This window comes from Canis lupus, chromosome 11 (assembly GCF_011100685.1).
Source record: "Canis lupus familiaris isolate Mischka breed German Shepherd chromosome 11, alternate assembly UU_Cfam_GSD_1.0, whole genome shotgun sequence".
Taxonomy (NCBI): domain Eukaryota; kingdom Metazoa; phylum Chordata; class Mammalia; order Carnivora; family Canidae; genus Canis; species Canis lupus.
The window spans coordinates 61,551,152-61,565,344 of record NC_049232.1 but is presented as its reverse complement, the minus strand read 5'-3'; the positions used below and the strand labels follow the sequence as shown (position 1 = coordinate 61,565,344).

Below are 14,193 nucleotides of genomic sequence, written 5' to 3'. Positions count from 1 at the left end.
ATATTTAAAAATCAGAAGATCAGTAAGTGCTATAGTCAGAATGTATGCCCCCACATTTCATATGTTAAATCCTAACTTTCAAAAGCGATGGTATTAGGAGCCTCTGAGAGGTGATTTGGTCATGAGGGTGGAGCCCTCATGAGTGGGGCTAGTGCCCTTATGAAAGTTTCCAAAGAGATCTCTCTCCACTTCCACCACATGAGCACACAGGGAGATATTAGCAATGAACCACAAAGAGGGCCTTCATGAGACTGTTATCATTCCAATGTCTCGACCTTAGACTTCTAGTCTCCAGAACTAAGAGAATTAAAATTCCTGTTGTTGTTTATAACCCTCTCAGTCTGTGACATTTTGTTTTAACAGCCTGAATAGACTAAGGTGATAGGTTATGTGTGCTCGCCTACTCTCCTTCCATAAATAGATTTCTGGCTTCTTTTGAAAAAGGAGGACCACTGGGCCATCCATCCACATGCCAAAAATCATCTAGAACCAAGTAGAAACTATTCTTTAATTGGGCACAAACATATCAAGTTCAAAGTGTCCAACATTCCCTATGATCCCAGCCCCCTTACATGACTTATAGTGCCTGCCTAGAGGCCTTTAAATAGGCAAACTCTGGTGAAACCCAAAAGTTTCCCTTTCTATCTCCAAAGCCAGTAATTTCAGTTAATCTGATGCTAACATTTAGGAACCACACTTAACCTAAATTTCTGGTCTAATCTTACTTCTCTACTTCCATTGTATGGCTCCCTACTCTTCTATCTCCATTTAACTGTCTCAAAATATATATGCTCCTAATTCTAATCCTCTCAAATTATTCTGTGAACAAGCATAATTTTTAACATGTTCTCCCCTGAAGTTCTTTCCTGCTCCTTTATTCTGTGATTTATACTCTCAATCAAGCCCAATTCACCATCCTATCAGGATCTTAACTGGTATTGTATTAAATCTATAAATTAACTTTGTTAGTATTGTCATCCTTATTAAGGCTACTCAACTAGGAGTAGATTATATTCTCTTATTATTCGTTTTCTTTTCTTTTCTTTTTTTTTTTTTAAGATTTATTTATTTATTTATGATAGACATAGAGAGAGATAGAGGCAGAGACACAGGAGGAGGGAGAAGCAGGATCCATGCTGGGAGCCCGACGCAGGGACTCCAGGATCAAGCCCTGGGCCAAAGGCAGGCGCTAAACCACTGAGCCACCCAGGGATCCCCTGTTTTCTTTTCTATTAAAGTATTATAATTCTCTGTATTTGGCCCTCTATCTTGTTAGATTGTTTTCTCATAAGACAAGTATTACGTTTTTCATTCTATTTTGTCTAGTGATAAAATAAATTACTGAATTGAGTTAGGTGTATGTCTTATAACTCATGATTTAAGCATCTCATTTCAAGATATGTTTTTGTTAAATCTCCTAAGCATTTAGGTTACCGTCCCTCGTCATTGGCAGATAGTATTATCTTTATCTCTACTGACCTACACACATTCCATTTATCTTTTATATAATTTGTTGCAACTAGTTATTTAAAACAGTGCTACAAAAAGAGGTGATAGCCTTACTTTAATTTTTTCAGTAATACCGGTATCTGCCGCTACCAGAAACTCTATCAGCTTCCTTTAATGCCCTAGACTTAAAAATCTATTTTTTTACAAAGGTGCCAAGGTTATTCAACAGGGAGGGCAGTCTTTTCAATAAATGAAGCTAGAATAACTGGGTTTTTGTATTGGGGGAAAAAGAAGACAAATCTTGACCTCTTTACACAGTATGCAAACATTAAATCAAAATGGATCATAGGCATAAACATAAGAGCTAAATACAAAATGTACAGAAGAAAATGAAAGAGGATGTCAAGTACTTCCATTTGAACCTCAGTCTGTACTTTCCAACTGATTAAGTTCTTCTTTCCAGCTTATCTCTTAACTCAGGCAAAAGACCCTGCAGGTAAAGCATCCCCTGTTGGGAACCAAAACCACCCTCTCAAGCAAGAAGACTGCCCAGAGCCAACAAGACCCCACGTGACTGACCCCAAGACAATGATGACCTGACCTTTACAGCCCACCTGCATGTACCCACCCACCTTTGTCCCACATTCTCCTTATATAAACCTAGAAGTATTTTCAGCACTTTGAAGATGGTCTTTGAGACGTTAATCCGCTGCCTTCCTGGTGTTGGCCTCACTGAAATAAATTCCTTTCTTGTTTCCTCACCACGTGTCTCTCTGCCTTTGGATTTTGTTAAGGGCAAGCAGCCTGAACCTGGTCTGTTTGGGGACCCCGGAGCCAGGGGCTCCTGTACCCCTGTGCACCGGCTACAAAAACATAGAAACAAATCTCTATGACTTTGGGTCACATCGATGATTTGTCAGAGTACAAAAACATTGAGCCATTAAAAAGATACATTTGTGTGTATGTTTTAAGTATATCTAATGGACAAATGAGATTTCATCAAAATTAAAAATTTGTCAAAAGATACCACTAAGAAAACAAAAAGGCAAACCACAAATTAGAGAAATATTTGCAAAACATATACCTAATTAGGGTCTTGTAAACAGAATATATGAAGAATTCTTAAAACTTTTTAAAACAAACCAATTTGTCGAAATGTGCAAAGGATCTGAACAAATACTTCACACAAGAAGACTTATGGATGGTTAACCAATACTTTAAAAAGATGCTCACCATCACTGGTCACTAAAACTAAAACACGAGATTTAAAACCATACAGAAATACCATCACATGCACATGTGACCAGCTGAACCTGGTCCATTTGGAACCCCCAGGGCCAGGTGCTCTTGCACCCCTGTGCTCCAGCTATGGTGAGAATGCAAAATGCTGCAACTCCTTTGGAAAATAGTTCCGCAATTTCTTATAAAGTTAAACATAACTGTACTATATGACTCAGCAATCCCAAACCTAGGTATCTACCCAAGAATAATGAAATACATATCTATATAGCATCACATGCATAGGTTTCCAAAGCAGTGTTATTCACAACAGAAAAAAAATTATTTTAAATAAGTAAATAAACCAAATTACCCAAACCTAGTGAACAGACAAGCAAAATGTGGTATATCCACAGAATGGAATACTACTCAGTAATTAAAACAGAACAGACTATTGTATTTAACAACATGGGTGAATCTCAATAACATTATTATGCTATGTTAAAAAGGCCAGACACAAAACACAATATACTACATGATTCCATGCCTATGAAATTCTAGACAAGGTAAAACTATACCATCAGAAAGCAGATCAGTGGTTACTTGGGGACAAGAATGGGGGAAGAACTGGCTGCAAAGGGGCATAAAGTAATTTTCAGGGGGCAACAGAAGTGTGGATTGTGATAAAGCATGTATGAATATACAGTTACTAGTTACAATAAATTATTATATGTAAATTATACTGTAATAAAACTATAAAAATAAAATATCTCAAATTTCATCTTGAAAAACATACTTTACAAAATCCAAGAATCCCCTAATTAAGTCCTACACATTTAAAGTGCATAACAAAGAATTTAATCTACTCAGAAAAAGGTTTCAACTTTGCCCTAGGGCAAAGGAGTGTCTTTATTTGCCAGGGACCTTGGGTCATGGCAGATACTCCAACAATATGATTTAGGGTGTGGGCAGGGCCTCACCAGATAGAATTTAGGGCAGGGACTGATCATTCTTCTTCTTCTTTTTTTTTTTTTAAGCTTTTAAAGTAATCTCTACACCCAACATGGAGCTTCAATTTACAGCACTGAGATCAAGAACTGAATGCTCTACCAACTGAACTAGCCAGCTGCCCAAGGGGTTGACCACCCTTAGGAACACCAGCAATGTCATGTAGACAAGGAATTTGGGGATCATGTGTTGTCAGTTTGATAAGGGGCTAGAGATAGGATCAGCCACATGTGCAATGAATCATGCCTGCATAATGAAGCCACAATAAAAATTCTGAATATTGAGACTTGGGTGAGCTTATCACTTGGCAATGTGTCATGTATACTGTTACGCAAATGCCCTGACACCACAGAAAGAAAACAATGAACACTCTGCCCTGTGTACTTCTTTCACTGGCTGGTGTTAATCTATAGCTCTTCCCTCAAACTGTAGCTGTGAATATAATGGATTTCAGCAAGTTCTGTGAGTCTTAAGAATGGTCGTGTGGACCCCCTGAACTTGCAAGTGGTATCAGAAGTAAAGATAATCTTAGGGATCCAATCTTGCATAAGTGTCGGAATTGAGTGTGGTCATATGTGGACTGTGGACCCTCACATCCAGATAAATAAAGAGGTGGCAAACTAATGACTTTAACATTCATAGTTGAAGTGGTTAATAATTATCTAAAGTATATTACAAAGGTCATATCTATGAGCTTATATACAATGACAAATGCTTATTAGACTCTTTACAGTTGCCTGGTTAACCTGGAACCAACCCAAGTAGTGAAAGTCTGGACTGAGCATGTTTAACTCACTTGGGCGGGATATACACTGAAGCAGGTAACACAGAGAAAAACCAATCACCTCATCCTTGTCTCATTGCATGCATGTCATCTACTTCTAAGTGGCTTTTTACTTCCCTATTTTGAATCTGCAAAACATTTCAAATTTCAACTCCTGCATTTTCTAAGGTACATAATTGAATCTCTTCTTTCAAATTGCTAGCGGTATTATCCATAGCAAATAATATCCTAGAATTAGACTAGTAATACAGATGTTATCTTTGTAGAAAGCTTTAAAATTCAGGCTAAATCGTGGTGTGATAAAAAAAAAAAATAGTGGTGCGATCACAAAATACAGCAAAAAAAAAGAAAGGAAAGAAAGGAAAGAAAGGAAAGAAAAGAAAGAAAAGAAAGAAAGAAAGAAAGAAAGAAAGAAAGAAAGAAAGAAAGAAAGAAAGAAAAAGGAAAAAAAGAAATTCCAAAGATGCCTCCATAAATTTGCCCTCAGAATATTTACCTATCATTTTTACAACACCTCACATTTTCCATGAGAGTAAAACAGAGTTTAGGGAAAACTGCATAAATAATACAATAAGTTTCCATTTAGAACTTCAAAAATGTTATTCTTTTCAAATGCTTATCAGTTTATGACAAAAAGAGTCCACAAATACAAGTTCATGTGTAGTATCTAGGCTGCTCTTTTTCGTGTTGAACCAAACTAGGAGAGATGGTAGGTTAATGCTAGAATCAGAGAATATTTGACAAGAAGCCAAGAGGACAGGGCTTTCCCTCAAGGCAAAGCCAAAGTATCTCCATTTGTTCAAACTCCTCTCAAACTGTAGGAATAAGCAAGTGCTCTATTGGGCTGCTCTGGAGAAAACCCTGAACACTGTAAAACTCAAGCATTAGCACCATGGATAAAATGCACTGCCTCTCCTCTTCTAAGCCTCTACAACTCCACAAGATAGAATTAGGAGCTATTCATTATAGGTGCCAGTTGTCACCCAGCTTTAGCATGTCCTACAGAACTCCAACCTGTAGACTCAGCCCACAATGTTATTCAGCAAATAAGAACTAAGCTTGACATTCTAATTGGAATTCCATCCTCACTGGAGATAGGCTCTTGAGCTGCCACATAGCCCAAGAACCCACACGACCATCCATTCACCAGTTTCCCCCTCATCACCACTACGTATGCCTTTCTTCCAAAAAGCCTACTTTATTTGATTTTCGCCTTGCTAGAATGCAAGTCCTGCTCTGGACCTCCAACGTAAGGCTCTAAAACCCTACTTGAAATGACTCTGTCCCTGAACCCCCCAAGTCCTTTGGCTGAGAGAGATTCTTTCACACAAATGGACAATCTAGAACCAACATGTTACCCTGAAGAAGGGGAGGTCAGAGACACCGAAGCATGAGAAGGATCTGGCCCATTGTTGCTAAAGGATGGACCATGAGCCACAGAATATAGGTTCTTGAATATATAGGCTGCCTCTAGAAGCTGAGAACGACCCCTTGTTGACAACCAGCAAGGAAATGGGACCTCAATCTGACAGCCACATGGAACCAAATTCTGGTAAGAGCTTGAATGAGCTTGGAAGAAGATTCATTCCCCAAAGCCTCCGGTAAGAAACCTAGCCCTGCTGACACTTTGATTTCAGCCCTGTGAAACCTTGCACAGGGAACCGGTTGAGCCTTACCATGTAGATTTCTGATCTACAGAGAACTTTGCGTTTCAAGCCACTTGGTTTGTGGCAATTTGTTACAGTTGCAGAAGCAACTAATAATAGAGCAGTGGTTCCAGTGCCACCATCAAATTGCCTTATTTTTCTGTCCCCACCAGCCTGCTGTTAGGAACCTAGGAAAAGGCACTCACCACACAACACTTACAGGATGTCCCACATGGCACGGTCATGGTTTATCTGCATATTCTGTCTTCCTTGCTAAAATCCAAGCTTTTCAAGGACAGGGATTATGAATGTCTTTTTTCCCCACTTTTTTTCATTACATAAATTATATATATTGATTGAAGAGAACTTAGGAGAAACAGTATAAAATCAAAACCATCCAAAATATGACAGATTAACCACACGTTAACATCTTCATGTCATTCTATACCTTTCTATGCACGTTTTTATATGTATATATAAAAATCATACTATTTCTGTTGTTCTGTAACTTATTTTTCCCTTCATAATGTTATGTGGCTATTCCATATCAATGGACATGATTCTACACCATAATTTTCCATTCAACAGTAACTCGGACTGGGCCAGGTCCTCCTACTACAACCTGTCTCAAGCCTTTATGCTTCTCCCTTCATAACACTTAAAACAGCTGTTAATACTATGACTGTCAGATGACCTTATTAAGTTCTGTTTTGTTCACTAGATTATAATTTCCATGAGTTAAAGAGTGTGCCTCTTTTGCTCAAGATTATAATCGCCAATGCCTAAACAAAAGAAGATGGCAAAAAATAGAATGCCTGAATAAATGAATTTAACCAAACCTCTTTTGTCAGCCATTTGGGTTGTTTCCTCTTTTGTTTTTCCTAATGGAGATCTCTTGCACACACATTTTAATAAATGCTGAGGACTAAATAAAATAATTAATAGAATTTTCAAGAATGGTGAAGGATAGTCATTCAGTAAGCAGTAATTTAAGTCATCTGAAAGAGAAAGATGTCCTAGTTGAATAAGAACTAACTGTAGTTGGCTGACAAGGATCCTCGAAGCAAGAAGTTTAGCAAATTTTATTCTAGTTCCTTTTCTTCTTCAAACAGGGACAGGTATGCACAGTCAAGAAGACTTGATAACTCCTTAAAAACTCTTCACTAAAGGCATGTTTTACTTATTAACTAATTAAAGAAAAACATTCTTCCTAATATAGATGGGTATTCGGTATGATGTAGGCACGGGAAACTTGCCAATCTTCTTATGAGTAGTTTAAAGAGTAAACACATTCTCCAAATTGGTACCATATCAGTCCCAACTCCCCAAAAAGCTTTTTATAAGAGTAAGTAAGCTAACTAGCCATCATGGGGTGGACTGAGCCAGACACTAAACCTACAGAGACCTGAGCTTTAGGGAAGGTAATCGGTGGCCACTACAGTCCTATCCTGTGTCCATACAGAGATCGTAAAAATAGAGTGTTTCTTTAAAATAAGACTACTGTCTATTAAATAATCAACTATCTTAAAAAAGTAACATTGTCAGGAGAAAAAAAGTAACATTATTAGTTTAAACTACATGTTTTTCAGGCAGCCCAGGTGGCTCAGTGGTTTAGTGCCACCTTCAGTCCAGGGCATGATCCTGGAGGCCCAGGATGGAGTCCTGCTTTGGAGTCCCTGCATGGAGCCTGCTTCTCCCTCTGCCTGTGTCTCCGCCTCTCTCTCTCTCTCCCTCTGTCTCTCATGAATAAATAAATAAAATCTTTAAAAAATAAAAATAAAAAAATAAACTACATGTTTTTCAGTAGGTATTTAAAACACACAAATGCTAAAAATGCCCAAGTGTGAAATAAGAACAACATATTTCATCAATAAAATGCACGTTCTTCATCTGACAGAGAGAAACAGACAAGGCTGCCTTCAGATTATTCGAAGCCTTCATAGATTGTGTAGGTTTCAAAGTTTCTTTAGTTATAACTTTATTAATTTATATTACCTGCCCTTTCTTCTCTGCATGTTCTACTAAAAGTTTTTCATCTTTAAATGTCCAGAGGGAGAGACCCCAAAAGTAAAAAGGATGGGAAACTGAAATCATTGTGTCGCTTACCAGGGGTGGTGGAGTACATAACGCAAAGAGCACTAGACTGAGCGTAAAGAGTGGGGTGCTAGTTCTGATACTACTGTTTCATCAAGCCACTGACATTTCCTAGACCCCAGTCTCTTTATCCGAAAAATGAAGGGGCTCAGTGATCTCCACGGCCCTTTTAAGCACAAACATTCTTTGCAGTGGATTTCCGGGGAATGAGACAGTTAAAGAAAAAGTAAAACTCACAGTAGATATACCCTGCCACAGGTTATGAAGGTAATTGAAAAAGGTCTCAAATAAAATGCCCCCTATAGATTTTACTTATAAATGTATGCCATCAACCTCCTCAGACCTCTACTTCCTGTACATTCTGTTCATACTGATTATCTGAAATCTGAGAGGCATTTTACAGTCAAAGAGCCTTTATCAGTGATTGGGGCTTTAAATGGCTTCCTTAGAGGAAAGATAAAAAGATAAAGAATAAAGTTAGATTTGTGCAAAAAATAAATCTTTGGAACCTCTATGAAAAAAATCAATAGTGATAAGTGAGATCTATCTCACTTATCTCACTGAGAAAATTTCTTAAGAGTCACAAAGACTCACTAAGCTCTGTGTTAGGACTTTTTGCAGAATAGAGAAAAATTTCTAATAATGATATAATACCTACATTTAAAACATTAAAAGCAGTTCTCAACATACCCTTATCTGGTTTTACAATAACCTATGCATACTAAGAGCCACTACCATCTTGCCATAGCCTCTCCCATCCCGGGCACCCAGGACAAGGTAACATCCATGGTAGAAATATAATAATACCTCCTGCTCCTCCAGTTGTCTCCCAGGGGCTAACAGAGCTAGATGCTTTGCCCCAGTATAGTCCCCATATCGACAAATCCAGATATCTTAGAACTAGAAGCAGCCTTGCTCTATCCAAATTGATATGGAGGATATGGGGCTTCCCCTTTGGGAACAATTTCTATAATAATAATAATTCTCTGTCTAAAAATTGACACATATACTGTAAGGCTAGCTTTACAGTTCTGAAAATGGTAGGCAATGTAGAATGTGGAAGAAGAGATCTTTTTGGAATTGTCTATCAGACTTCAAATATATTATTACTACTCCACTCCCTACAACTACTCCCTCCACCAAAAAAAGAAAGGAAAAAAGACTGTAAGCCTTACCTATGTTCTCTAGCATCTCTGCTACATAATAATAGCTCAACTACAAAATAAGTCATTTTCAACTACAAAATAAGTCATTTTCTTCTCTGAGCCTCAGTTGGCAGCAATATTTGATGGGCTGCTTTACCGAGGTTACACACAAGTTTACCAATACTTGATGGGATGCTTTAAGGAGGTTACACACTAGATAATCTTAAAAATCCCTTTCATCTCTGACACTCCATGATTCTAAGACAAATGACCTTTCTGAGTTAACCCAGCCTCAGAACCTTATTTATAGCATTGTTTCTATGCAGAAGAGTTATACATATCTCAAACAAACAATTTAAAAGTGAACTTTGGGAACATAATCCATTTGAAGTTGGGGCCTTCCTGTATTTCATAAAATATTATCTACCATTTTCTTTCACATCCTTACTAAGCCCCTGTGAAATAACTCTTGGATGTTTTAATCTGGCAGCTGTAAAAATATGGCGCTCCAGGGAGACAGAGTTGGGTAGGGTGGCAGAAGACTATAAGATGCCCCAATTATTCCCACTTCTTGGAATTCACACTTTGGTGTAATTCCCTCCCTTGACTTTGGGTGGGACTTGTGATATGCTTCTAACACGAGAAAATGGCAAAGGTAACAAGATATCACTTCTATAATTATATTACATAAAATTTAATTTCCATCTTGCTAGCAGACTCTATTGATGCTTTCCCTTGCTGGCTTTTGAAGTAAGCCACCATATATATGGAGTGGCTCTCACAGCATGCACTGAGGGTGGCCCAGGCTTACAGCCATGAAGAAGAGCTAAAGCCCTGAGTCCAACAATCCTGAAAGACGGGGTGTTGCCAACTATGTGAGCTTGGAAGGAGAACTCCCCAACAGAGCCCAAGGCCTGACCAACACCTTGATCGAGGTCCTGGGAGACACTCCGAAGCAGAAGACTCAGTTAAACCATACTCATATTCCTGACCCACAGAAACTGTGAGATAGTAATTGTGTCTTGTTTTAAGCCACCAATTTATAGTAACATTGTTACCTAGCAAATGATAATTAATGCAGGCAGAAGAAACACACAGTATAATTGGAGAAGAACTCCAGGGCAACAGAAAAACAGATTTGAGATAGGAAAGTTCAGGTAATAAAAGATCACTATAGGATAAAGTTTGTTTTGAAATATTTCATGAAGAGGTTAGTTACAGGACCCATCTTATTAAGTCTTTCAAGAATTCAAACTGGCAGAGAAGTAGAGGGGACTGCACACAAATAGAATGAATATCTTGGATAAAAATACTATCTACTGCACTGAGAAACAGTGGGAAAGGACTGAGTAGGTACAATGGGTCTAGATCATGGGAAGCCTGCAAAGGCAGGTGTTGAATAGGCTCCCCTTTGATAATGTAGGCATCAACACTAAGGAAAGGCTCTTGAGCAGGGAAATGACCATAAAAAGTATTTGAAAGAACTTAATCCTATCACAGCATAAAGGATGGAGAAGATTAGAGATTAGAAGACCAAGAATAGATATGCTACCACAACAGCTGTCCTGAGGTCAACAAACATGTGAAGGAAAAAGGCTCATGCTCATGAATAACCAAAGACTTGCAAATTAAAACTATAAAATGCCATTTTTGGTTAACCAAATTAGCAAAAAATAAAAACTAGTAATACAAGCAAAGATAAAGCAGCCTCAGACACTGGTGGTAATGTAAATAGAATGGACATTATGGAAAGCCATATTCATTAGCAATTTTTATAATCTTAAAATATTTATTAGTAATCTTAATCTTATCCTCAGACTTGGTATTTCACTTCTTAAAAAATATTTTAAGAAAATAAATTTTTTACCCATTCAACAAACATTTACTTGAGTGCCTGCAACATTCCAAGTACTACGGATACAGTCTGAATGAAACAGACTTCACCTCTGCTCTCATGAACTTAGAAGACACAAACATTTAACAAATAATCACAAAATAAATATGTTATTACACATATTACAGGACACAATGGGAATCTTTTTATTTATTTTCATTTATTTATTTTTAAAATAAACTACACTGAACATGGAGCTCAAACTTACAACCCCAAGATCAAGAGTCATTTTCCCCATGAGAAAGTATTTTTAAATACCTGATTTAAACTGTGAAGTCAAAAAAGACCTTTCTGGGAAATAACATATATAATGAGGACTGAAGGATGAGTAGAATGCAGCCACATGAAGAATGGGAGAAATATTTCCTTCTGACAGAGGAAATAATACTCATGAAGGCAAGAAAGAATTAGTTGTATTCAAGATTTTAGAGGATTCATTTATTAACTTATTCAAGAAGTATGTATGGAGGTAGGTCCTAGTAAATATCAGGTATTAGGGACTGAGGATTAAAAAATGAGAGAAAATAGTGATCAAGGTCAAGTTGGGGTAGAAGCAGACAAAACAGGTATAAAAAATTTTTATTGCTTATGGTAGGGCCTAGTATCATAATGGAGACAAACATATAGTAGGAAATGAATGAAAAACTAGGAAATGAATGCATTTGGCTGAAAAAATAAGAGGACGGAGTAAAGGTAACAAACACAGAGACACTGTGCCTTCTTTCAAATCCAAACAATATAGACTTACCTGAGAAAGTTATGTTAAAAAATGTATTACTCATTAAAATATATATGTAGCATTTTAAGAGAAATACTTAGATGGTTCAGCACTAAAATGGGTAGCACTGTTGGTTGAGCATCTGACTCTGCATTTTGGTTCAGGTCATGATCTCAGGGTTGTGAGATCGAGCCCTGGGTCAGGCTCCACATTGGGCATGGAGCCTGCTTAAGATTCTCCCTCACCCTCTCCCTCTCAATAAACAAACAAACAAACAAACATGTATACTTAAGGTATAGCTACCTGGGAAACTATTTCCTCTATAGCTATCCATGAATGGCTCCCAACTATGCTAATACTCAGGGAAAAGTCACCACTTTTTTGGAATAAGAAGTAGGCTCTCTTTGAAAGAGGCCAATTATAAAAATATATATAGTGTGTGTACATACACATACATAGTGTATTGAATATATAGTATGAAGAATATATAGTATACAAGAAATAGCTGTATCAGTATTTAGAAAATACAAGGACTTGAAATTAAAAATTGACCAAATGAACTTCTATAAGTTTAAGTGTGAAGAGTGACATTTACACAAATCTTATGGTGACAATATGTTTGGAACCATCAGCAAATTATAAAGGGAGCCATAAACATGAGTATGACCTCATGTGAGCAGTAGATCTGAAGGAAGAGATCTCTTTTCCTCCTATCTCTTCAGTTACCTAAATGGTAATATTTTATGTTTGGTACATGTCAATAGCATTAAAGAGTCAAAAAGTGTTTGCAACATAGACATTACCTACAACAACAACAAAAAAAGATGTGGAATTCTGTACTATTTTTGTAACTTCTATGAGTCTAAAATTATTTCAAAACAAAAAGTAAAAGAAATATATATATATAAAGAAATATATACATACACACACACACATACATATATATATATATAGGCTGTCTATATATAAACAAATAAACAATATACATATATAGGCTGTCTTGTTATCAGAAATAACACAAGGCCTAAAAGTGTTAATTCTATAAAACAATCAAAAAAGGGATAAATGAAAATCCTCCAAATTACTCTGAGTCCAATTTTCACTTCTGTCAAGGGATGCAGATGCTTATCAAGAGAAAAAGCTCATAATCTGCATTTGATATTCCACTGACCAACCAGACTTTTGAGAAAATCATTTCAATCTCTCTAAACCTCTGCTACACCTACCTCACAGCATGGTGTTATATGCTTGCCAACTATGATACGCTACACAAATATTCATTATTATTATTTAAAATTATATTTATTTGAACTGCATTACTCCATTCAATGGGGGAATATTTCTGAGATCATATCATAACTACTTGGATTTCTTCAAGTTTGTGAAATTATCAAATTAATCTTATACTTTCCAGTAAAGGCACTGATTTAATGAACGGATTTATCTAATAATAAATATAGTTACTATATCCTGGAAAATACTTCTTAAGACAACTACATCCTTAAAAATAGTTTTCACTGCTTAGCCTTTTCCTATAAAGTTCATAAACTGAATTGGGTAACCCATTACTTTAAAATGTTTGGTTAATTTTGAAGACTTGATTTATTTATTAAACCTGTCTAATCAACTGTAATGGGGCATAAACATACAGTGTGGACAAATATACTGACATCAAATCTAAAATATGTATGATGACATTTTCCTCACAGACATTAAAAATGAAATAATAGCTCCTCTGAAGAAAAAAGGCAATTAAGTCAGGAATTTCATGAAATGCGAAAGATGAAACTTGCAAATTCAAAACAAATTTTAAAGTCTGACAAAGAAAATGTATCTTATAAAATTGGAAATTGATGTGTACTGTACTTATAAATGATGCATCACAAAATGTTTCGTTATACCTTTAATGTTTCAAAATCCATTATCATCCCTCTGTCTCCCATCAATACAGTCGTAGGAAGAAAAAGTATTAAGTTATTTCCTGATTTAAGACTTCATGTATAACCTAAAGGCTAATGGGAAAACAGAGTATAGGAATAATCCTCTCAAATCAAGCCTATACTCATTAAAACCTCAAGATAGTGCATTTTAACTTGGTAGCTAATTTTATTTCCTGGAAAATGTATTGACAGACCAAAAACAGGAATAATTCGAGTGGGAGGTTAAAAAAATAAAAACACCAACAGGAGTCATATAAAAATAATATTCAGTAAGATATTACTGGAAAAGCAGGATTT

The 14,193-nt window shown here is 36.5% G+C and overlaps 1 protein-coding gene across 3 annotated transcripts in view; it reads right to left on the bottom strand.

Moving 5' to 3' along the window:
• The window catches only part of SLC44A1 (solute carrier family 44 member 1), a 191,902-nt gene that overhangs the window by 113,854 nt on the left and 63,855 nt on the right, over positions 1-14,193 (bottom strand). The gene's annotated exons all lie outside the window — the stretch shown is intronic.